Source organism: Equus przewalskii, chromosome 2 (assembly GCF_037783145.1).
Source record: "Equus przewalskii isolate Varuska chromosome 2, EquPr2, whole genome shotgun sequence".
NCBI lineage: Eukaryota > Metazoa > Chordata > Mammalia > Perissodactyla > Equidae > Equus > Equus przewalskii.
This window is the reverse complement of record NC_091832.1, coordinates 104,519,519-104,542,473: the sequence shown is the minus strand read 5'-3', so window position 1 is coordinate 104,542,473 and position 22,955 is coordinate 104,519,519. Positions and strand designations below refer to the sequence as shown.

The following is a 22,955-nucleotide window of genomic DNA, read 5'->3' as shown; positions in this document are numbered from 1 at the left end:
GGGAAATGGGTACTCATATATTGATAGTGGGGGTTTTAATAGCAAAACCTTGGGAGGGTATTTAATAGCATCTTTTAAAATTAAACATACTTATTCCCTATGGCTCAATTCTTCCACTTCTAGGAATTAACCTTTTATTTCTTTTCCTTTACTTGTTTCTGATTTTTTTAAATTTTTCCTTTTTCTCCCCAAAGCCCCCTGGTACATAGTTGTGTATTTTTAGTTGTGGGTCCTTCTAGTTGTGGCATGTGGGATGTCACCTCAGCATGGCTTGATGAGTGGTGCCATGCCTGCACCCAGGATTCGAACCAGCGAAACCCTGGGCCAGCAAAGCAGAGTGCGCGAACTTAACCACTCAGCCACGGGGCTGGCCTGTTTCTGATATTAATGGGACTACTTATTCTAGTGTTTCACTATTCAATATAACTTTTGCTGAAGATTTCTCTTTTTTTAGGTACTCATCATCTCTTTCAGGAAATATCCTTCCATTCTTAGTTTCTAGTATGATTCAAATTTGAGTTTTATTGAATGCTTTCTCTGTATCTATTGAGATGGTCACACTTTCTTCCTCCTTAAAACTATTAAAGTAATGAGGTTTATTGATAGAATTTCTAATGGCAAATCATTCCAGTACTTCTGGGGTAAACCAAACTTGGTATAGCATACTATTTTTATTAATTTCTGGATTTAGCTTGCTAATGTTTGATTCAGCCTTTTGAATCAATATTCGTATGTGAAACTAGCCTGTAATGTTCCTTCTTTATATATCCTTCTTTAGTTTTGGAATCTAAAGTCTAAAAGTCTCATGAAACGAATGGAAAACTTTTGTTTTTTTATTTCTTCCGAAAAAAATATGTATAATATTGGAATTTTCTGTCTCTTGGATGTTTTGGTAGAACTTACTGGTAAAACTATCTGATCCCAGTTATTTTATTTTTCCTTCATGATAAATTTTTCCTTCTCCTTTTTTTTTTTACTCAATTTATTTAATGTTATAGGACTATTTTGGCTTTCTCTTTAAACATAAGGCAGTTTTGGTAAAGTACGTTTCCTATGAAGTTTAAATAACATTCTTTTTCTTAGTATTCTCTAATTTCTCTTGTATGTAGTAATGTTGTCCACTTTCCATTCTTAATGTTGTGTATTTGTGGTTCTCTCTCTACTTTTGTTATTTTCTCTCTCTCTCTCCTTTCTTGTTTAGTATTACGAAATGATTTCTACATTTCAGGGCTTTCCTTGACATTTGTGGGGCCTGCTGTAAAAGTATGAATGAAGGTCCACATATCGTTTGTTTAAATATTTAAAAATTCTAAGTTAAACTAAAAGAATGTTAAGTAAAATATGTTATATTGTCCTACTTTGAAAATATACCTTCCTAATGACCAGGAAATTACATTTGAGTTTGGAATTCTTGAAATTCTTAATGTTCCACGCCGGAACGTGGCAGCATAGGGAGACCCGGCCCCTGGCCTATGGCCTATCTATTCTTCTTTTCCCATTCCCCAACTCAATTAAAAAGTGTTTATAGAGGGCCAGCCAGGTGGCCTAGTTGTTCAGTTCTGGTGCTCTGCTTTGGCAGCCTGGGGTTTGTGGGTTCGGATCCTGAGCGCAGACCTGCACACTGCTTATCAAGCCATGCTGTGGTGGCATCCCACATACAAAATAGAAGATTGGCACAGATGTTAGCTCAGGGACAGTCTTCCTCACCAAAACAAAAGGAAGTGTTTATAAATTAAAGGCTGTGAATGAGGAATGTTTAAATTTATGATACATCCACTCTGTAGAAATTTATAAGTCTGTCTTAAAAAGATGAGTCAAATCTAAAATATTGACCTGGAAATACCTTCATGATATATTAAATGAAAAACCATGTTGAAGACCAATATATATAGCATAATTCCATTTTTGTAAAAAAAATAAATAGAACTCTATATGGGATATATGTGTATGATTATGAAGCTATCAACATAGGTAAAAATTGAGGAAAATATCACACTATTAAATACTATTAATATTTGTTTCCTCTGGAGAGTAGATCTTAAAGGGTAAAAGGGGACTTAGATTTCTCACTTTTTTTTAAGTCAAAAAATTTTGGATGGGGAAAGTAGGAGAAATTTATTTATTACAAACATTTGGATTTTGTTTTGCAATGAGGAGGTATTACTAATATAATTGTAAGGAAACCCAAGATTTTATGCATCCATTTACATATATATGTGCGTGTGTATATACATATGTTTGTGTATAACATATATTATGTATGAATAATATGAATCTATTATTTTAAGTAAGCGACCAAACTCCCTCAGAAGAGACAAGATGTACAGAGAGGTTCCTAGGATTGATAGAGAGAGAAGGGAGATGGCACTAGTAATTAAAATGCAACCAGTGTGCACTTGTATGGTAACGAAGCGTTTCCTGTTTTATACATCTTCTCCTTATGGTCAAGGAAACAGCTTTCCAATTTAGATGAAAAGAAAGAACATTTTCACTTGATTACATTACAAGAGTGTCCTCGGAGGAGCTATCTCTGGAGAGGTAGGGCCGTGCAATACTGGAAGCAGATTATTAGCAAGTTATGTTCTTAGGGGCAAAAGAATGAAAAGAGGAAGATGCCCTAAGGCACTCACTGAAAAATGCCTGACAATCAAAGACATAATCTCTCGTACCAACTTGCATAAGAATAACAAAATCCATTGTCCATTATTTTATTTTCTTTCCTTTTTGTTTTATAGTATTTAATTTTGTTTCAAATTTCCAAAAGCAGTCTTTGAATGTATCCTATGTACCAGGCATGCTGCTATGTGCTTCCACGTAGAGACAAACACATGGCCTGCCTTCAGGGAGGTCAATCTAGGGAAGTCACAGAAAACAAGCAGGAGCAATATAGTGATGTGAGCACTCTGACAGATTTGTGTCCAGGCCCCATGACATCTCTACTGTAGGGATCCTACACCACGACTGGGGGCAGGACTGAATCCATGTGCATCTCTCGATGTGCGCTATTCACCTTGAATTCCCTGCCAATGGCACCTCCTGAAGCCCATGTGAAGGTTGCTTTCTGGAGTTGGGTAATTAGATGTCCTGGACTGAAGTAATCTTAGAATGAGTACTAAAAAATGAATGGAAAATAATCAATGAATGGGTTAGGAGGAGGGGAAAGACAGCCCACAGGAGGGACTCTGCAAGCACAAATGTTTCCATAGAAGGAGAAGGCCCTAGTCAGATCGTGAAGGCCCTTATGTGCCTTATTGAGTGGCTTTAGATTTTGACCTTATGCTGAAGGGAAGATACTGAGGGATGTTTAGTGTGAGAGTGTCAGGAATCGGATTTACTTTTTAGGAGAATGGGTGTTGTAATTGGTGAGAAATAAAGATTTATGCTCTGGCTTAGGCACAGAAGAAATTATGAGAATTCTAATGAACATGTGTATGTTGTCAAGGAGTTAAAAGAGATGCGTAGAACCAGGGAGATTTAACTACTCATCCTTCAACTTACTGTGACTTCCTCAAAGCCCGATGTAGATTCTTTTGCTTACACTCTTATTGCACTCTATACTGCTTCTTCATTAAATTTATAACAATCTGTAACACTAATGCATTTATGGGGAAGTTTATTTAACCTGTTTTTCTGTCATTAATCTGTAAATTCTACAGGGGTAGGGACTTTATTTGCTTTGTTCACTATTTTATCCCAAGTATATTGCACAAGTACTGAAACAAGGGAAATGAAAATATGGAGAGTTGTTGAATGAATAAATGAATGAATGAATGAATAAAAAAAGAGGCAAGAATGACTCAGATTTCCAGCTTGAGAGTCTGGTAAATGCTGTGCCATTTACTAAATATGTAATGTAGGGTGACTTATAGGCTTATGAAAAATGGAAGTTTGAGTGTGTTGAATTTGAAGTATTTGTGGGTGCAATCTCTAGCAGGCATTGTATAAAACAAACTGAAATTTATGAGAGTTCTGAGCTGAAGATGTTGATCTAATGCTTATTGGTATGTAAGTGTAGATGAAGTTGTGGGAGTAAGAGGGCTGGCCCAGGGAGAGTAAAGACAATGAGAAGAGAGAGGGCGCCTGGACCACAACCATGGGGATAATCAACATTTAAAAGGCAGCCAAAGAGGCTCCTTGAAGGAAACTTAAAAGAGGCTTCTTGAGAAGAAGAAAAAGTGATGTTACCAAGACAGAAGGAAGCATGGTAGACAAACACTGCCAAGAAGTCTACTAAGATATGAACCACACAAGCTTCCTTAGATTTGTCAACTCAGATCTTGGCAAGAACAATTTTAATTGTATGAGCAAAACTCACGTTATCCTGGGCTGAGGTGTATGGGAGGGAGAGGAAACGATGAGCATGGATGGCTTTTTCTGGACACTCCCTTGTGAGATTATAGGAAGTGCCGGTGTGTAGTGTGAGGATATATATGTTGAGGGCGGAGCACTCCTTGAAGGTTCACAGCTAAATTGTGACTTAAATAACCTTGGTTGAGGGAGATTATAAAATACTCCTCTTGAGCATTATGTCCAGTTTAAGACTTCACAGTTTATGAAGAAGAAGTTGGGAACGGTTCTGAGGAGAATCACACAGATGGTTATTTGATCATAAAATAAGACTTTGAAGAGGGTGACTATTTGTACTTTATCTCCCCCAAGAAGACAACATGGAAAAACACTTCGGCTGCAACTTGAGGAATTTAATTTAAAATCAAGATTTCCTGACATTGTGATGGAACGTTCAAACAGGTTACAAAAGGTGGTATGAAATCTCTTCTTAGAGGTCTCAGAAATTTAATATTAATAGTTTTGAAATAAGACATTGAGGAGTAAACACTGATGATTTTGATTAATCCTTTCTGAGAAAGAATAGTTGGCTGATGGCTACAGTAGCTGGGGGACTGTCCGCGTACCTCCCCACAGCTGCATGGTGAGTCTCTTGCCAGCTAAATTGAGCTGATTTGACAAAAAGCTGTTATTTGCAAGCCCCTGAGAGCCCTTTCCACATTTCAAACCCTCAAGCTGCTCACACTATTTCCTGTGGGCTTCAAGTTTAGACCTTAGTAAACTTGAAAAACCCATCTGGCGTTGGCTAAGTCTAGAATTCCGGAATGTAAGATAATCTGGACAAAAGCAGAAGCAAAGTGGAAATCTCAGAGGACGATATGTCCCTGTGAAGTTTGGAGGACTAGAGCCCTCCTTATTTTTCTGTTGCGTTGAACTGAACGAATGAACAACTCATTGTGGGTGGTTTATGTGGTTCACATACAAGTCATCTTGCAGTATTGTGAGACCCAGGCCACTCCCACCACCAGTTATATTTTTTGTGTGTGTGGGAAAAGGATATAAACCAACCACACTATCTTCATTCAAGCTCCCTTTTATTCTCTTAAAAATTTATCCTTGTGTAGGAAACATTTTGTTACTCCGTTAAAGGAATGATTTCATGAAATATCTTTACAATGACATTTGTCTCAAATTTTAAAGCTTTCGTTGGTATTATAATTATTGGGTCTCTAAAGATCTGTGTGAAAATGTATTGAGATAGATGTTATTAAAGTCAGACAGGAAAAAAGAGAGAATTTTTACTTAGTATCTGCTTTGGTATCATGGTGGTCCCCAAGTTTAAAATTGTCAGAAGCTTAGAAAGGATGTTGATTTTTCTTTTACCTAATATAAATTGTTATTTAACCAGTAATAAACAAGATAAGTAGCTATTTCCATGGCTAGTTATGTTTACATGTTTATCTTTGTATATGTTTTCTATTCCATCTCCCTTCTCAGATTGACTAAATGCTTAAACGAGTTACTTTAGGACCTAAGACAGTGACAATGGCCACAGTAAAAATATATGTGACTACTGAATAGAATAACTAGCTACTGATCTAGATTCGTTAATTCATGGTATATTCACTTAACTCATTCATTCTCTCATTTATTTATTCATTTGGCGGCTACTGTGTGCCAGGAGTCATGCTTAGCACTGGAGAGGAATAACGCTTGTCTCATGCATTCCAGAAGCTTGCAGTATGTGGAAGGAAAACAGGCATATGAAAAAATATGGGTAATTATGTAGCTGGAACTCTTTAGATTGTACGTGACAGAGACCCAACTTAAACTAGTTTAAGAAAAATGGGGAATTTATTGGCCTACAGAATCCAGTGAAGGTCTGAACAAAGAAAGCATGGAAAGGCAGGGCTGCAGCCAAGCCGTGAGGACAACTGGCAACAGTGATTCCCACTAGGACCGAATGTCCCTCTTATACTTCTGTGTTTTTCTTCAGAGTGACACCTTTATTGTCCCTCATTGCAGGCCAGATTTATTCACGGTGGTGGTGAGCTCACTACTGCAACTCTTCACTATCAGGGCTGTGATTTCCACAAAGCAGAGGGATCAATTATCTTTTGAAGCTTCAGTTTAAAAAATTCTTGAGGTGTTCTTTGATCATCTTGGCTTAGACCAGGCGTCCAATTCTGGATCAGTCAAGAGCGGCCATTGGGAAAGGGTCATGTAAAAATTCGGCTGCTTTTGAAATAGCTACATGGATAGAGATGGGGAGGGCAGTTCTGGAAGAAGAGCTCCAGACTGCCAAACTATATAAACGATGTATATCCTGGTATCATAGGTGCCGTGGCAGAAATCTGAACAGATATCGGTGAGGGCATAACATGGGGCTTATTCCTCTTAGGGGAAACAGTCAACTCTAATAGGGAAAAGGTAAGGCTTGAGCTTGGCTTTGAAACATACATAGTTATTCTCAAATTTGATATGTGTATATAAACTTTGTAATGTTGCTGTGTACTGTTCCAGGTGTTAGATATGTGGACGTGATACTAGCGTCTGACTTTTAGAGGAGAGAGGAGGAAGGACTCAAGGAAAGGATGAAAAGCCTGGGAAAGTGGGAAAGGCCAGAGCTAGACCAAGAGGAGTGTTGGAAACAATGGGCCGAAGATAAAGATCTGGTTTTAAATGAGAAACAGAAGCCACTTCCAGGAAGAAGTAGTGCTAGGGACAGAAAGGATGGCTCCACATGTAGGTAGATATTTTGAGCGGTGACAATCAGGTTAGGGGGTACTTCCAAGCATATAAATTAATGTCAGAATACTATTATTTGAATCAATTGAACTCGAGAACTGGAATTGCCAGTCATTATATTAAATGATTGCATGCTTATTAAGCTCTTTGACTTGGCGTTTACAAATATTAGTAACTGTGCAATTAATTTGACAGCAATCATGAGGATGGGGGCCTTGTCTTTTATGTCTTTCAATGTGGCTGCCTCAGTGTTGAGTGCATAAAGAGATTGACTTATTGATTGATTTCTAGTAATTTGAGAAGTGTACCTTATGGGGTATTGTAGATATGTATAGGATATATCTTCAGTAAGACACATTTAAATTAAGCAATTTCTCTGCCAGAGAACTAAATTTAAGTAATCAGGATTTTCTCTAAATTGTGGACCGATTTCTTACCTTCACAATCAGTGCTGTGAATCAAGACTGATAAATAACATAGTGTGTGATTAGATATTTGTTTTTGGTTTGGGGAAGATTTACTTAAAGTGGAGCAGATTTCAGAACGACAAAACAAGTTCCCCTGGCAAGTTTGGTATTAAGCTTTTGTCTTGTTATACTTGATTATGTACTTTGGCTGCAGAAACCAACCATATGTTCCAGTCCCATTTAGTCTCTGCTCAGAGTGATTCTCCTTATTTGTCCAAAAGTTTCAGAACTAATTTTTTTGCACTTACTCTGAGCATTCAGCCCCTCTGTATTTCAAGGACAACAGGCACCCAGGGATTTGGGGCTGACTCACGACTTTTATAGTGAAGAAGCAGGCCATGCTATTTTAGTCATTTTAATGGTGACGAGTTGAATGCCAGATGTTTCAAAGGATAAAGTATCTTACTCTTATGGAACCACATGCAGTGTAGATTGTTTTCTGACATAGATGATAGAAAAGTCACTTAGACTCCTATATGCCATAGTTTAAGCAAAATGCTTCCTGTTCACTGTCTACACTTCCAAAAATCTCATGTCTTTGATGTAAAAGTCTTTAGCATATTCTATACTTTGCCTAGGAGAAAAATGCTTCTAGAATCTCAAGGTATACACTTATTGAAATGGAAGAACAACCCAGTCTTTCCCGCTTGTTGTGGGGAAACCCAGTTCTTCCCTACTGTGTGTTTCTTCCCCATGTGTCTCCTTTATTGCTCACACAGGACACTTCACTTCTGACACTTCTGGTCACCACATTTGTGGAGGTTTTACTCTGACACCAATGAGCAATTCTCTGTGACACCTGCTGGGTGTCCTACAATTTAACTCAGTTATGACACTATCTACCTGGAGATAGTGTCAGATCCCACAGAGTAACGGCTCAGACCCACAAGATTGCCACCCCCCCAACCCCGGCCCCCGCCGGCTTTCAGATGCCAGTTGCAAACCCAGGTTATCACCTGTGCTTCTGACCAACCGGCTGTAGATGGGAGGTCCCAGTGACCCCCTCCTTGAGTTTGATTAATTTGCTAGAATCGCTCACAGAATTCAGGGAAAAACTTACTTACATTTTTCAGTTTATTAAAAGAGATGATAAAGGATACAGATGACCAGCCAGATGAAGAGATAACGTAGGGTGAGGTCTGGAAGGGTACCAAGCACAGAAGCTCTGTCCCTGTGGAGTTGGGGTGCATCCCCCTCCCGGTGTGGATGTGTTCACCAACCTGGAAGCTCTCTGAACCCTGTACTTTTGGGACTTTATGGAGGCTTCAACAGGTAGGCATGAGTGATCATTAAGTCCGTTTTCAGCCCTTCTCCCTTGTCCCTTCTCAAGAGAATAGGGGGTGGGGCTGAAAATTCCAAGCTTCTAATTCTGGCTTGGTCTTTCTGGTGACCAGCCCTCATCCAGGAGCCATCCAAGAGCCCACCCAGAGCCACCTCATTAGAACAATAGATGCTCCTATAAACCAGGAAAAACAAGGGGTTCAGGAGCTCTGTGTCAGGAACCAGGGGCAGAGACCAAATATAAGAACAAAAGATGCTCCTAGTCTCTTATCACTTAGGAAATTTTAAGGGCTTTAGGAGCTTTGTGCCGGGAACTGGGGGCAGAGACCAACATATTCTATTATCCCACACTTATTTAACACAGCTCATGGATTCAAATGGTTGACATAGACAGTGAGCAATTTTAGGTAAAAAATAATTTTCACAAAAGATAATGACATTATATGTTAAATTTATAAAACTATTTCAGAAAATCATTCAATTTGGATAACAAACTCAAGTCTTTTGCATGAATTCTTTCTGGATTTGTTTAACGGTTTTCTCAATACTCCCTTCAGTTGTGTGAATCACAGGATTCCCAATTATTTGATAAATGTGGGGTATGAAGTTTAATATATTTAGACTTGACAAAGGTCATCCAACAAGTGAGTCACAAGTGAGAAATAGCCAATACAAATATGCTATTTCCCCACATTCTGATTAAGAAAAAAGAAATATGTGTTTAATGTTTTTTTCAATTATTTTAACAGAGTCAAATATAAGAGTTGGATAGATAGTTCCTAGAAATTATCTTGTTCAAGTCTTTAATTATCAGAAGAGAAAGGCAGATCTAGACAGCTGACCTGGTACGTGCCCATTCATTCACCCAGGGAAGTCAGCCAGTCATCTCCCAGACAAGCCCTGGGACAGCCTCCCGCAAGGACTCCTGACCACAACCACCATCATTTGTACATTCGGTGGTGCCACGTGCTAGACACTGTACCAGTGTTTTATTTAATCCTTGCAATAATCCAGTGGGGTACTTAACATTATCATCCCTGTTTAACAGGGAAAAAAGAGAAGGAGAGAACATTAGAGGGGTGAATTTACTCCCTCAACTAAGTGATGAAAGAGCTTTGAACTCAGTTCTCCTTGACTTCAAAATCCAGACTCTTTTCAACTATTCTACCATTAAATAATGGTGCTATGGTGAACAAGTTGCCAAGTATGGAAGGTTTAAAGCAAGTGTGTGACTAGATCAATGCAGAATTTTTGGTGGAATAAGCTGAGTGTGTCTGATTCTGGAGGGGAGGAGGCTATCTTTGTGTCTGGTGGCGTCCCTTTGAGTGGAGAATGTCACAGATCTCGGACTTTAGTCAGTGGCCCCTCTACTTTAATTATCCTGATGCCTGTCCTGAGAGTCTTTCTTGTTCTCCTCCCTGCCATCAACCCACATTTAGAGGGGGGATGGAAGAGAGAAACAGGTGAATAAAAATAACAGTCCAGGAAGCTTTGCACTGATTCATTCTACGAATAGTTATGAGTAAATAAATACATGTGCTGGGCACTATTCCTGACCTCACAAAGCTTACACTTCTGTGTGTGTGTGTGTGTGTGTGTGTGTGTGCAGGATGGACATAACCAAGGAACTTTATTTGACCATAAATAACTTTTCCCAGTAGTAGCTCCTCACATGAGTGACACATTTGGGAAATACTGATTAATATTTAGATTTTTTAAAAAAAATTTTCAATAAGTTCCTACTAAGTTGGGAGGCTGCGAGTTTGTTCTCAGAAGATATTGGTGCTGATCTCTGATCTCTTAATTGGTCTAAAGCCTTGCAGTACTAAAATGGCTGTTCTCAAAAAAGTGTTTTTAAAGATCTCTAAAGCTCCTTGAACACTTCATTTTTGTACATGTTATAACTGCTGAAAAATCCATCCTGTAGATGGCTAAAAACTCCAGAATATAGACTGGGTGAGAAAAGTGAAATAGGATGTGGTATGAAAGTAAATGGCAAGCGAGGGAGAGGAAAAAACTCCCTAATTTTCTTCTGCTTGGAAATAAGTATGCAGGAAACTCTTATGGCAATGGCAACTTTGGCTTTTTTTTTTTTTTTTTTAAAGCTATGGAGATATTTAAAAAAACAAAAACAAAAACAAACTGCATCTGGAAACGTTTCGAGCTAAGACACTGTCAAAAATGTGTTGGATGATATATTGAGAGAAGAGTTGGTTTAAAGTAACACTGAAATTCAAAATGAGATAGTTTATGCCTCTGCCGTATGTCTGGAGGAAAGAAGTACGATGCTATTAGCAAGGCTGCATTCCACGAAGCTCTGAGGGATCTAGGTGCCTCTGAGCTTGCTGTTTCACTACACATGATTTCTCTTAAGCTCACCTTATGGTCCAAGAAGGCTGCTTTAGCTCCAGCCATCATGTCACATTTCAAGTGGCAGGAAGAAGGAGAAGGAAGGAGATCAGCTCACCCTCTTTCTTTAAGGATATTTATCATAAGTTGCACATATCACTTCTGTTTACATCTCTCAGGCCAGAATTTAGACAAATGGCTACGCCTAAATGCAAAGAGGCTGGGAAAAAGAGCCTTTATTCCAGGAGGCCAAATGCCCAGCTAGCTCAGGAATTCTATGACTATAGAAAACGAAAGGATGGATAATGAGGGACGACTGTAGCAGTTTCTGCCACAGATGACTCCCATTCTTCTGTCTGCCCCTGAGTCCTACTTGTCTGTAATTTTAAATGCAGAATGAACATGCCTTTGATGAAACCTATTCTTTTAAATTTGTTTCTGTGATGCAAAAACACCTTTTAATGCCCTGAGACACATTGTGGGCTGAGGCTGGTATTAAAAAAGGGGAATGTCAAGTGGATTTGCAGCTTGCTCTGGGTCCTACTAAAATTTCACAGAAACAGTAGCATCGTCTCTGCATGACCCCTTCCCTTCATGAGGATGCCTTTAACGTGGCAGAACAGTTCAGGTTCCTTCATATACTTGGACTGCTGGTGCGCCATTGCCTGACTCACTTCAAATGGAGAAACAGTTGGGACCTGGGACTGCAGCTCCTGCTGCCTGACCTCTGGAGGATTTTCCTTTCTGGAGTTTTAATAGGTGTCATCAGCCCAGTAGGGGAGACTCTTGGCAAACCCGAGGCTTTCTCCTTCCAGAAGCTCACTGATCCTGCCTCTGTGAAAGGGCCAAATTTGTCAGTGGGAAAAGAATTTTAAGAAGTATCATGAAGTAAACTGTTTTGCTATGCTCTGAATATTGACCCTTAGTAATAAAAGCTTCTTACATTTTCAAACATGGCATTGAATCATCTCTTTCAATAATTAGCAAGTAAGGAGAAGATGCAGGAATTCACTTAGCTCTTTGAAAAGGAAAACTTTAGTAGACTTTGGTACATCGGGAAAAAGTGAATCAAATAGAGGCTCATTCAACTTCTCATAGTTGAATACTGGGATTATTTTTCCAAAGATCTTGTATGTGAACAAAGGAGGAGTTTCAAAGCCTTGCGTCTGCCCATATAGATGAGATTTACTTTTAGGCATTTTTTAAGTTAAATATTTATTACTACTAGAGAGTAACTCTGGTCTCCAATTATTTTTTTTTCTCAGTGTCTTCCCTCCACCTACTTTAAAAATAATCCAAATGTTCCATTCACTGAGTGTGGGAAGACACAGAGCAGAAGGAGGGAAAGAATGACAGAACCTCAGAGAAAGCCATCGGAAACCTCTGCCAAGAAATGTCTTGAAGAGGTTAATAATGCTCAAATGGTTAATGCTTCTGAGTTGCCTTTACCTTGAAGACACCGAGCTACCGCGTGGCGTTTCAATTATCTATCTAAAAGCAGCAATTAGAATTTTAATTGTTTACTCTTATACATAGAAATAATTGGCTGGACCAAGTTAGTTCTCACATCTTGGTCAGTTTTTTGAGTTTTAAAAAGTGTTACTCATGACGCCACGTGGAGCCTCTGTTCCTTGTCCTTTAAGGCCATGGTTATATCAGTTTCCAAATTCAGAGCTGTGACAACATTCCAGTAGGGTATCCAAAGTTGTTTTTACAGTCTTTGACAGAGAAGAAAAGAAAACATATTGGGAAAAGTATGAGAGGGTTTCTCCTTCTCCTAAACTTCCTCCCACCAGAAAGAAAGAAAATTAAAAACAAAGGAAGCAAAAAATAAATGTGTGTCTGGGAATCCGAGAGATTAATTTCCTCACAATATACCTGTTTCAGTAAATGCTTACAGGAGAAATGTTTGCCTGTTCCTCGAATGTCATAGCTTTCCTTTGGTCTCTCTTGGTGGATCCAATTTCTCAGCAGTACGATGTATTCCTTGTTGTTTCTAGTATTTTCAGTGGACAAGAATCATCTGGTACATAATCCACGGCGGGGCTGGAGGCTGTGCACAGCTGGCCACAGCTGTGCTGGAGTAGCCTGAGAACTGAACTGTTCGTATAAGGTGGTTTAAGAAGGTATTTGCGAGTGGAGCAGATAGTGGGCTCTCCTCCAAAGCTCAGCTGGTGATGGGGTTAACTTTGGGAAGGAGTTAACGTGGTCCTTGGTGGCCACAAAGATGGAGGTGAACAGACAGTGGAGTATTCACTGCCCTCCTGGCCTGTTTCATAGCTGAGTCTCAACCTCTCTGTGGTCAAGGTCAAGTAGGTGTGCCTAATATAGTGAAAGCTGTGCCCTTTCATTCCCACCTTTTAAGGTTTTCACCACAAGTTCCTCTCTGGAGAAATCTTAACAGCGACCCCACATTTTCTTTAATATTGGGGTGTGTATTTGAATGGACTCTTTAGATAATTTGTGTGTGATTGGTTCTGAGAAATATGTGATGTCTTCTGTTTGGGGAGTGCTAGTCCTTGTAGCATGCAAACTCATGCCCAACTATCCCTCTGGGAAGCAGTAGGACAGGAATGATTATGATGAGCAAGACAAAAAGTATGAATTGGCAGGAGGGGCTTATTTGGTTTTAGACAGACTAAGGGAAGGAGTTTGAATTCATAGTAGGGTAGTACTGGATGTCAGAGGTTAGAAGGAGAAAAGGTCAAGTCCAGAGGATAAGCATCAGTAGCTAGAATTTTTCATCACTGAGTTATCAAAATAGGTGGGGTCCAGGCTCTGGAAGATAAGTGGTGCCAGAACAGAGGAGACACTGAGACAAGCTTTTGGCAAAACAGAGGATGTTTTCACTTTTTCCTTTTATGTACTTCTGACTACGTGTGGGTGCTTGTTGCCAAAGGGAGACTTGTGGGCTGTCCCCTCCTGATTTAGCAATGCCAGGGGTAGTCAACCTTCTGGGAAGAACTTACACACATCTATCCGAAGTTGGTCATGGCTCTATGGTCATCACTTATTTTGAAAATTTGCTGTCAAGTGAAGTTACTTGAGAACTTTACTTAACATTTTCCCCAAATATAAGCAGGGGCTAATTTGAAATCATTTTCAAAATTCAAAGAAGTAGTTAAATTAAACATTGTTACCCTACTCACTGTTTCTTTTGGGATTGAATAAGAAAGCTTAATAGTAAAAATTCAGGACTAAAATGTTAGAGGACTTTCTATCAAGTTTAGTGTCTTCTGTGGTACTGTAACACAGCATTTTCCTGACAGCTAAATAAGTCATGCAGAATTGGCATGGAAAATAAAATAGTAGCAGGGTATTGTAGTTAAGGAAAAAGCCATGAAGATAAAGGCTGCCTAAAGTTGAAATTTCTTGAGGGCATTAATGAAGATAGTGCAGCTTTAACTAAATCTCCTAAACCAAATTGGTAGATCTGGGCTATGTTGTGTGTGTGTGTCTGGGGGGATGGGGGCTATTCCTTTCTCTCGCTCTTTCCTACGCTTCTCTCCCTCTCCTTTTCCTTCTTTCTCCGTCTCTCCTTTCTTTATTCATATTTTCAGGGCTGTTGACAAATGAATATGATGAGTATGAGAGGAAGCTTGCCCTGTGGTTCTGGGGGTCCAAGGAAACGATCAGCAATCCAGACCTGACTTTGGCATCTTCCCTGACTAGGTCAAAGCCAACAGACATAAAAGCCAAGGCCACCTCTCCCCTCTCAATGGCTGGCAGGAGGGTCCAGGGCCTCAGGTAGCTCAGGCCAAGAATTTCCTCCCAGCATGCCTCGTGCATGTACGTATAGTTAAATTCTATGGGCTGGCTGTACTGCTCACTGGCCCACAGCACTTTTATTGCTTCACCATACTGAACCCTCTGTGTCTGTCCAAAGAAAAATTTAACCTTCCTTTCGAGTTCCTGCCTCAGAAAGTTATGAGAGTTTCATGCATTTTAAAAAATGAGTACTCCTTGAGTGCCTTTGTGTGCACTGTACCAAACTCTGACCTGTGGCAGTAGGAAGAATTTAAAAGACACGACCCTTGCCCAGGAGAGGTCCTTACAGTAATATTGAGGCATGCATGGTAGTGTACGAGCTGTGGAGGAAGTAATTATAGCAGAGCCTGAGCTAGGGAAATTATAGAGACAGGTTTCTGTGAAAAGCAAACATTGTACAGACCAAGTGTTCATGGACTCCAGTGCCCGATGTTTTCTATGCACCTTTCGTGATGGTATTTAAGCCTTAGAGACCAAGGCATGGGTTGATTATGCGCTTATGGGTTGCTGGTTGCTATACACACTTATTCCTTTCCCACAGTTGTTTTCTCTTAATTTCATGAGGACATCAAAACTAGTGGGAAAAGGCCACTGAGGAAATTCTTGAGGGAAAAAATAAACCACACATAATGTTTGCATTTCTAATGAGAAAGCAAAAGCAAAAAAGGTACTCAATACCCAGAGGATGCTGGCAAAATATTTTACCAGGATGTGGTTTTGACCAGGTTACCGTTTTTGCTAAGATAGACTGTGTTTTATTATAATTTTCTGATCATCTCTTGATTTCCTGTATACACTCTCCATTATGGCCCCTTTTCTGTTCATGGAAAACTTGTGCAGAAATACGTATTATATGCTATTCTGTATTCCCATTAGCCTAGCTGGGAGAGTTTTAGGAGGAACACATACAATTCTTCCACTAGACCTTGCTATTGAGATCCCAAGAATTCTTTTTCTTTGTCCCCAAATGTGAGTCTGAAGGCTAGAAGCCTGACTATTGACACATTACCAGCTTTCATGGCCTACGTAGTCCCTAGAAATGAAATAAATACGTTTTCCATAGACACATGAATCAAACATGAGACTTGGTTTTACTCCTTATTTGGAGACCACTTGACAATTTTTTCATTCTAGGTGATATGGCTGACTTATATGCATGGCCAGTGCATTCATTTTATATCTCTCATCCTCACTCTTCTACCTCCCAAAGTATGAAATGAACATGACAGAATTATCTGATAGTTGCTGTAGATAACCAGATTCTCTCTACATATCTTTGCAATAGAAAGGCCCATCAAAGAATTATGCCTGGGTATTTCTGTCATTTGGAGCAATTATGTTGAACGCCCCTTAGCTTTGGTTTTGGCTTTGTAACCTAATGCATAGCCAAGGTGTCAATACAGTGCCTAGGCAGAGTCCAGATATCATTCTGCCATAATGACTATAAGATGGTGTGAATGTTGAAACCAGAAAGTTCATTTTTGAAGTCTGAAAGCAGCTGAGAAGAGATGAGGGTAACAGAACAAAGCTTGCGTCCAGCCTCTGCTGTTGCTACTGCCAGGACATTCTTCTCCCATTACTTCACATGGACCAGATAGGAACAAAGATGCTCTGCAGACATCCCCGTGATTCCTGCTAATACAAAGAGCAGGAGATCAGCTCACACACTTAGTGCAACCACATATCACCTGTTAAAAACTTGCTAGTGATGTTCAGCTCTGTAAATTACAGCAGCTTCTCAAATTTTACTGTGTCTGCAAATCCTTGCAGATTTAGTGGGTCTAAGGGGGAGCCCTGATATTCTGCAAATTTAGCAAGCTCCCAGGAGATGCTAATGCTGCTGGTCTGTGGACCACACTTGGGAACCAAGGAACTAGAGCGTGATGCTAAAGTGGCCTAGATGTCAGGTCTAATAACAATACCAACAAGTTAATTTAAGTCTGATTCAAGGAATTGACTGCATTCTGAATCTTGGTTAACCTCCTTTTAAACATTGTTGTTGGTCAGCAGGAGGATCTAATGTTACAGAAGAATGACAAGATCAGGGCTAGAGGGTATAAGGACCGGTCTCAGGGTACTGGGATAGCCCCCAAACTCCCATTCTCCCCAAATTGCTTAAGCCCTACCACTTAGAGAGTCATTTATATTAACAAATAGTCCCTTCAAAATCTTAGATCTTAGATTAAATTGGCTTCACTAGCTGGCTTGCTCCTAATTGGAAACTGCTGATGGGGGAGATGGGTTATTGAGGGAAGCCTGGGATAAGACTAAGAGTTTAGGGACTTGTATATGAGAAACACTCCTGTGTGTTTCCTTTACTCTCACACTACTGCCACATTTCACTTCACTTCTGACACTGCTTGTCACAGAATGTGTCTTATTCCCCTCCCTTGGGTTTGATAATTTGCTAGAATGGCTCAAAGAACTCAAGGAAACACTTATATTTACCAGTTTATTATACAAGGATAACTGTATCATTCTTTTATCATTAAAATAAACAGATGAACATCCAGATGGAAGAGATGCACAGGACAAGTTCTGAGGGAAGGGACCAAGAGTTTCCATGCCCTCACCAAGCACGCCACCCTCCCAGTCCTCCATGTGTTCAGCGTGGAAGCTTGCTGAACCCCATACTTTGGGGTTTTTTAATAGAGGCTTCATCACATAGGCATGATCAATCATTAACTCAATCTCCAGTCCCTTACCCTTTCCTGGAGGAAGAGAAGTGGGTCTCAGAGTTCCAAGCTTCTAATGATCATGGTTTGGCCTTTCTGGTGACCAGCCCCTATCTGAAACTATCCAGGAGCCCACCAAGAGTTGCCTCATTAGAACGAAAGACATTCCTATTATCCAGGAAATTCCAAGGAATTTAGGAGCTCTGTGTCAGGAACCAGGATCAAAGACAAATATCCTAATAAAAAATGCTCCTAGTATTCTTATCACTTAGGAAATTATAAGGATTTTAGGAGCTATACGCCAGGGACTGGGGGAAGAAACCAGTCTATATATATATACCCGTTTTTTCCTATTATTTCACAGAACTGGAGTGAATGAGGAAAGGTAATTTTGGAGTATGTGGCATTTCAGAGAATAACTGATCTGTGAGGAGCAATGGAAATTCCAGGAGAGAATAGGAGCATAGGTTGGTTGGCTTGATGGGGATTGGGGCATCCAGGAGGCCTAGTTGGGTTAGTTAGTCCTGGTACAAATGGGTGACATCAATAATGACTAGCTTAAAACACACATTCCTTTGATAATGAACCAACTGTACCATCTTCCTTTATGGGAAACAGCATAATTTTTTAAAAAACAACACTCTGAAGGAAACATTTTCCACCTTTGTTTTCAGGTGCATTCCTCCTAGTTTGGCTACCAAGAAAAGATTTCTCACTGTGTTTTACCTGCTGCAAAATTGGGAATTCCAGAAATCTCACAGTGTCCAGATGAATTTTCTTTCTGAATCTGGGATGCAGCACCCTTTTTTGAAAGACAAAGAGAGGTAAATTCTCAGATTTGTGTATTTACATTGGTTTTATTTCAATGGTACCAGGATGACTTGAATGCTTGAAAAAGATGTAGCTTTCTAGAAACTTTTGGAAGAAAAACAATTTAAAAAATATTTTGACCTTGTGTTGCTGGGATTTTTCAGTCTCAGTGGATCTGGTATGCTTAATGGACATGGAATTGTTCCAGTTGCACCATAATCTTCCACTTCAAATAAACCGATTTTTTTTTTTTACAGTAAATTGTGGGAATGAGAAGCTTGGAAGGGGCAGTGGTGAAATGATAGGTACTATGTGCTTACTTATTTTAACATTATGTTTAATCATTATAATTACATTAGTGCGTAACTTCCCTAGGATCAAAGACTAGGTAATCTAAAGGAATAAGAATTAGGAAATCAGGACCCTGATTACAATTTGAATTTCTACTATTTATTTACATCAGATATATCACAAAACTTTATCTAATGCTTGGTGAACATGATCCATGATCCCTAGTAACTATGTTTTAATAATAATGATTTAATAGTAGCAGTTAGCATTTATTGAAGATAAACTCTACGCCTAACGCTATGTTAGGCATATTAAAATCTTAACTCATTTACAGCTTTCCAAATAACTTTTTCCCTATAAAATGATTATAATAATGGCCATTTGTTATGGTCTACATGTATATAGCACTACCTAGTTGTAAGATACCATCTTTATATATTTTCATGAACCTATTCAGTTCCTTATGAAGTAATTTTAATTTCCTGACACAGGATTTTGCTGAGATTTCATTGAAGATCTTGACTATGAACCAAAACTTCTTTGCTTGTGGAGTGGAGAGAAAAGTGAAGGTAGCATTTTCTTTCCTATCTCTCAAATTCCAACTGTGAAGAGTGAGACAGAGGCGTCTATGTGGAGCCATTGGGCTGAAGATTTTCATCAACAGCATTAGCCGTATGAACTGGGTATTCAGGTTTCCTTCCACGTTTTCCTGTTTGTATTTTGGCTCTACACTTAAGTTTTTCCCTGTCCATATTGTACTTTGTTCTTTCATTTTGTCTTATTAACTTTGTTTAAGTCCTGTTGGTTTAGCTCTTCCGGTGGTTGACTCATTCTTGACACTGGTTTTGGCCATCATTTTAAAACTCTCCTAATATTGAAGGCAAATGCAGCTACAACTTAGATGACAAATGGCAGAGTATTTCACATAAGTAGGCCTGGTAGATATCTGTTATTGAGAATTTAATAAAATTACCTGTAATCGTATTGGCAAAGCAGTTTCTTAGGGCCATCTGCTTATTTATGAAAATGATTTTTTAAAATATATTGAACCAAATGGTTTTCAAGTAGGATTTCACCTCTTTTGGCCTATTTTCCTTAACTCTAAGGTATATTTTGTATTATCTGTGTACCCTAACCCCATATCATCCTAGGATAGGATCCCCCAGAGTAGAGATATCTCCTTTACTAAATCACTCTGCCCATTTTTCTGTTTGTTAAAAAAAAAAATCACTGTTTTTATTAGAATGTTAAATGAGTAGTCACTTTATACCTGCCTCTGTAGAAGACATTTAGGTATGGACCTGAATCAAAGAAAAGAATGGTCCTGTGTTCATGGGGATTAATGTCATTAATGATATTTTCTTCTCGTAAACTTTTATTTTCCCCCAAACAGAATATGATGGACACCGTTATGGTGACAATGAAGAGGAAAACAGCAACTTGTCAATTCCCCACTCGGGGCAGTCAGAGGTCTCCAGAGAGGGGACAAGGGCAAGGAAGAAACTGAAGATGCAGTCCGCTCCGACTTATTTAACAGGCCAGCTTGAACAGGGCACTAGATAAGCGAGTGTCACAATTCCTGGTCCGTGGTTTTTTTAATGCCAACCATTTATTTGAACAGAGGGCAATTTGGGTAGGCAGCTACATGATTTATTGCCATGCTGACCTGATCAGGGACTGCGAGGAGAAGAGCAGTAGTTCTGAGGTGTCCCAGAAGTTCTCAGACCTGCATGGATTTTGATGGTTGAATTTACATATTTCTGCATAGCCATAAAACACTCCTTCCTTTGTTCCTACTCAAGATTCCGCCCAGGTCCCTGCCCAGTCCCTCCCTGAGGCAATCTTAGGGAGCTGCCTATCAGAGAACCTCAATGGGATCACGTTGTGGGGTCCTTTCATTATCGTATAATTATACCCTGGGAGGCCCGGTGGTCCCTTTACGTTTCAGCTCTCTGGTGACATTTCATGTTAAGTTCAACTGTGTGCTTCTCACTGTCCTTGTACTTTTGGTTCTGGTTTTTGATGGAGGCCCATTTTTCTTAGAATATTTTTTACTTTCATTTTCTTGTTTCTAAAGCAGTATGACACCTACTTTCTATTACTTGTTATTCTCCATCAACGTCACTTAACAAGAAAGCTAAAAATTAATGTATGCTTTATATATTTAGTTTGTGTGTTGACAAATAAAAATGGCAAACAATAGGATATATTGGAGAATATGAGGAAGCCATTTGGTATAAACCTAATCCCCGCCCTGTCTTTCCAAAAGGGCCTGACGGGCTGTTGAGCATGCATTGTCTATCTGCTTTAGATATTCCCTATGGCAAGAACAAACGCCCTTGAGATAAAGGTGCAACTTCCCTCCCACTCCCAAGTTGGCATTCCCTTAAGGATTAAGCATCTTTCCTTAGGCTAGGAACTGATTGCTGCGCTCACCTGTGACCACCCAGCTCGAGACAATAGGCGTGCCTCCTGCTATGCCCGCTGAGATAGCAGACCCACTACCTGCTGTGTCCATCAAGTGCTGTGCCGACAGGGCAATCTTGTGACTATTGTGGGAGGGACATTTCAATCATATGTGAAACGTCCTGGTTGGGGGTATACAACCACTCTGTATACCTCACTTCTTTTGTGCCCTTTCTTCTGGAAGAAAGGCCCTGGGCCATGGTCCTCAGATTTCAGCTGAGAATAAACTCACCGAAATTTTCATTTATAGATTGGTTATGGATTATTTTCACTGACAGTGTCTTTTTTCTTTTACACGTATTTAATGGAGCAGATAGGCGAAGTAAGAATTGGGCTGGAAAATAACCATAGGACGTAGAGAATTTTTAAGGTGAGAAGAGGTTTACAGAATAGAAAGTTGAAAGAAGAATGCCAGAGTGGAGGTGGAGAGAATTGTTACCAGCCAACACATGTATGTGTGTGTTTCTGATGAAAGCCCTTTTTCCAGAATGTGTAGAGAACTGTGTAGAGAATTATTTAAAAATAAAAAAGGACCGTCCAGTAGACAAACGTGCAAAAGACTTTAATAGATACTTCTTAAAAGTGAGTATCCAAATGGCTAATAAATCATATGAAAATGTGCCCCACATCATTGCTCATCAGGGAATTTAAATTAAAGCCACAATGCAATAATACTACACCTCGACTAGGAGGATGAAAATTAAAAGACAATATCCAATGTTGGTAACGGTAGAGCAGGTGGAATTCTGGGGTACTATTAGTGAGAGTGTGAATTGGTATAATCACTTTGAAAAAATATTTGGTAGGCTCTATTAAAGTTGAATATATGCAAAATTTATGAGCCAGAAATTCCACTTGTAGGTATGTATTCAATGGAAATATGTACTCACTAAAAGACATGTATAAGAGTTCATAACAGCACTATTTATAATAGACCAAAACTGGAAACAACTCAAATATTCATTAAAAAGATTATAAATTATTAGACACTTCACGAGCCAGGTAAATAATCAGCATGGATCCAACAGAAAGATAGCTGGATGACAATTCTTTGTGAACCTGGACATGGTGTTGGTGTTAGAAGCCTGGGGTCCAGCTGAGGGTGTAGCTGGAGCCTAAGTGCTATGAGTTACCCTTTTCACATAAATGGTAGGTGGCATGGCTGATGTGCCACCTCTGTCTTTGTGAGATGTCTGAACATCCTCTTTCAATCTTTCCTACAGTTTTTCCCTCATGGGGACAAGACCCAGAATTGCAAGCATCTGGTGGCATTTAAATGAACTATCTGTCCACCATTTATTTCACGGATTGAGAATAAGCAGATTGTTCTTTAAAAAATTCTACTAAGCGCTATGTAGTACCCTGGAGATCTTGGAATAGTACAAGGGCATTAGTGGAAAAAATTGGTGGTTCGAATAAATTCTGTGATTTAGTTAATTGTACTGTACCAATGTCCACTTCTTAGTTTCGACAAATGTACCATAATTCTGTCAGTGTTAACATTAGGGACAACTGGGTGAAGCCTATAAAGGAATTCTTTGTATTCTCCTTGCAACTGTTCTGTAAATCTAAAATTATTTCAAAATAAAACAAAATATTAAACAAATCCCAGCCCTAAAATTGAATGCCTTTTTTTAACCTTCAAAATTAGAAATTTATTATATGTTTTGAACACAACATAACATTTTAACATCCTTGGAATTTTATTTTATTTCACAGTTTTTCTGTTACTCATTAGTAGAGAATATTCACCAATCATACTTATTAAATATAGGATAGCTTACAAGGATATAATGCCAAAATCTTGTAGAAA

At 39.2% G+C, this 22,955-nt stretch overlaps 1 long non-coding RNA gene across 4 annotated transcripts in view; it reads left to right on the top strand.

Moving 5' to 3' along the window:
* The window catches only part of LOC103558718 (uncharacterized), a 138,621-nt gene extending 115,873 nt beyond the window's left edge, over window positions 1-22,748 (top strand). For all 4 annotated transcript variants that reach the window (XR_546820.2, XR_011537206.1, XR_011537205.1 and 1 more), the window contains 3 exons: window positions 18,250-18,399; window positions 19,168-19,245; window positions 20,070-22,748. This is a non-coding gene — a long non-coding RNA (uncharacterized lncRNA). The remainder of the gene's footprint in view (window positions 1-18,249; window positions 18,400-19,167; window positions 19,246-20,069) is intronic.
* The last annotated feature ends 207 nt before the right edge of the window (window positions 22,749-22,955 follow it).